General features: G+C 36.1%; 1 pseudogene; it reads left to right on the forward strand.

The window, feature by feature from the left end:
* Positions 1 to 330: 330 nt before the first annotated feature.
* The window catches only part of LOC109379028 (eukaryotic translation elongation factor 1 epsilon-1 pseudogene), an 11145-nt pseudogene continuing 8000 nt past the window's right edge, over positions 331 to 3475 (forward strand).

Below are 3475 nucleotides of genomic sequence, written 5' to 3' on the forward strand. Positions count from 1 at the left end.
TTCAGAAATCTGGATTTTATTCTAATGGTGATAGGAAGATACTGAAGAGTTCTGAGCAGAGAAGTGATGTGCATTTTTCAAAAGATCATTGTCACTGACAAATGGAGAATCAGAGGGGAGCCAGTGTAGAGTTTAGCAGGCTACTGCAGTATTCCAGATAGAAGATGATGAAGGCCTGGACTAGACTGTTGACAGAGAAAATGGAGAGAAATGGACATATTCAAGATCAATTTTGGAAGTAGAACTGTCAGAACCTGTTGCTGGATTAGGTGGGTAGTAAGAAGATAAAAGGCAAGCATAAAGAATGACCCTGGGAGGTAAGGTCAAAAGATGGCAGCAGTCATAGAGTTGACGTTGCTGGAGAAGTCCCTGGGGCTGAGTAAAGGGAACAAATACAAGGCTAATGGCGAAAGCCAGATTCCAGTTCTTCAAACAAACAATGGTCCAAATCTAACAGTATTGACTACTATAGCAGCTCATCTAGTCAAGCAAGCCAACAAAGAATATTTGCTTGGAAGCACTGAAGAAGAAAATGCAATAGTTCATCAATGGTTAGAATGCAGAGTAACTTGAGTAGATGGACACACCAATAAAGATGATATCCACATTCTGTTGAAGGATCTTAATTCATATCTTGAAGATAAAGTGTACCTTACAGGATATGACTTCACCCTAGCAGATTTCCTACTATACTATGGACTTCATCACTTTATATGCTATGCAATTAGAAATCAACTACAAAAAAAACCCTGCAAAACACAGAAATACATGGAGACTGAATAACATGTTTCTAAATAGCGAGTGGGTCAAAAATGAGATCAAGGAAGAAATCAAGATACCTCGAGGCAAACGAAAATGAGAGCACCACAACCCAAAATCTTTGGGATGCAGTGAAAGCAGTCCTAAGAGGGAAGTTCATAGCAGTGCAGGCCTACCTAAAGAAGCAAGAAAAGTCTCAAATAAACAGGTTATCCTTACATCTCAGGGAACTGGAAAAAGAACAGCAAAATAAGCCCAAAGGGAGTACAAGGAAGGAGATAATAAAGACCGGAGCAGAAAAAAATACAAAAGATCAATGAAACAAAGAGCTGTTTTTTTGAGAAGATAGACAAAATTGACAAACCTCTAGCCAGACTCATAAAAAAAAAAAGAGAGAGAGAGGACTCAAATTAGTAAAATCAGGAATGAAAGAGGTGAAGTGACACCACAGAAATACAAAAAATTCTAAGAAAAGACTATGAGCATCTCTATGCCAACAAATTTGACAATCTAGAAGAAATGGATAATTTCCTAGAAGCATACAACCTTCCAAAGCTAACTCAAGAAGAAACAGAAAATCTGAATAGACTGATTACCACCAAGGTAATCAGTAATCAACAAGCTCCCAACAAACAGAAGCCCTGGACTAGATGGCTTCACAAGTGAATTTTACCAAACATTCAAAAAAGAATTATTACCTATTCTTCTCAAACTATTTCAAAAAATCCAGAAGGAGGGAAGTCTCCCAAACTCCTTCTATGAAGCCACTATCACCCTGATTCCAAAACCAGACAAAGACAGTACAAAAAAGGAAAACTACAGGCTGATATCCCTGATGAAAAAAGATGCAAAAATCCTCAACAAATATTAGCAAACAGAATTCAGCAATGTATTAAGATCATACACCATGATCAAGTGGGGCTCATCCCTAGTACACAAGGTTGGTTCAATATCTGCAAATCAATTCATGTGATACACCACATCAACAAAATGAAAAATAAAAACCGTATGGTCATATTAATAGATACAGAAAAAGCATTTGACAAAATTCAGCACCGATTTATGATAAAAACTCTTAGCAAAGTGGGAATAGAGAGAGCACATCTCAACATAATAAAGGCCATATATAATAACCCACAGCTAACATCATACTCAATGGGGAAAAGCTAAAACTATTCCCCTTAAGATCAGGAACAAGACAAGGCTGTCCACTTTCTCCACTTTTATTCAGCATAGTTCTGGAAGTTCTAGCCACAGCAATCAGACAAGAAAAAAAAAAAGGCATCCAAATAGGTAAGGAAGATGTAAAATTGTCATTATATGCAGATGACATGATAACATAGAGAACCCCAAAGACTCCACCAAAAAAGTATTGGAATTGATAAATGAGTTCAGCAAGGTAGCAGGATACAAAATCAATATTCAGAAATCAGTTGAATTTGTATACACCAATAACAAACTATCAGAAGGAGAAATTAAGAAAACAGTCCCATTTACAGTTGCTTCAAGAATTATAAAATACTTAGGAATAAATTTAACCAAAGAAGTAAAAGACCTGTACTCATAAAATTATAAGACACTGAAGAGAGAAATAAAAGAAGATACAAATAAATGGAAACACCTACCATGTTCATGGATAGGATAAATTAATATAGTTAAAATGTCCATACTGCCTAAAGCAATGTATAGATTCAATGCAATTCCTATCAAACTACCAAGGGCATTTTTCACAGCTATAGAAAATGTAATCCTAAAATTCATATGGACCCATAAAAGATCTCGAAAAGTCATGGCAATCCTGAGAAATAAGAACAAAGTCGGGGGTATCACACTACCAGACATCAAATCATACTTGTAAGTCTACAGTAATTAAAACAGTATGGTACTGGCATAAAAACAGGCACATAGATCAATGGAACTGAATAGAGCACCCAGAAATAAATCCATTCATATATAGACAGTTAATCTATGACAACAGAAGCAAGAATTTACATTGGGGTAAAGAGAGTCTATTTAATAAATGGTGCCGGGGAAACTGGACTGACATATGCAAAAAAAATGAAACTGGACCACCTCCTTATGCCATATACAAGAACAAATTCAAAATGGATTAAAGACTTAAATGTAAGACCTGAAACCATAAAACTCCTAGAAGAAAATATAGGGAGTAAATTTGCAGACATTACCTTGAGCAATATTTTCACTGATATGTCCCTGTGGGCAACGGAAATAAAAGAAAAAATGAACATATGGGATTACATCAAAGTTAAAAGTTTTTCACAGCAAAGGAAACCATCAATAAAACAAAAAGGAAGCCTACTGAATGGGAGAAGTTATTTGTCAACGAGATATCTGATAAGGGGTTAATATCCAAAATTTATAAAACACTCATGCAACTCAACACCAAAAAACAAACAACCCAATTAAAAAATGGGGAGAGGATGTGAAGAGACATTACTCTAAAAAGGACATACAGATGGCCAACAGGCATATGAAAAAACGTTGACCCTCACTAATCATTAGAGAATTGCAAATAAAAACCACAATAAGATACCACCTCACTTCAGTTAGAATGGCTATCATCAATAAATCAACAAACAAATGCTGGTGAGGTTGCGGAGAAAAGGGAACCCTGGTGCACTGCTGGTGGGACTGCAGATTGGTGCAGCCATTATGGAAATCAGTATGGAGGTATCTCAAAAAACTGGAAATGGAA

Source organism: Hipposideros armiger, unplaced genomic scaffold (genome assembly GCF_001890085.2).
Source record: "Hipposideros armiger isolate ML-2016 unplaced genomic scaffold, ASM189008v1 scaffold_21, whole genome shotgun sequence".
In the NCBI taxonomy this organism is placed as follows: domain Eukaryota; kingdom Metazoa; phylum Chordata; class Mammalia; order Chiroptera; family Hipposideridae; genus Hipposideros; species Hipposideros armiger.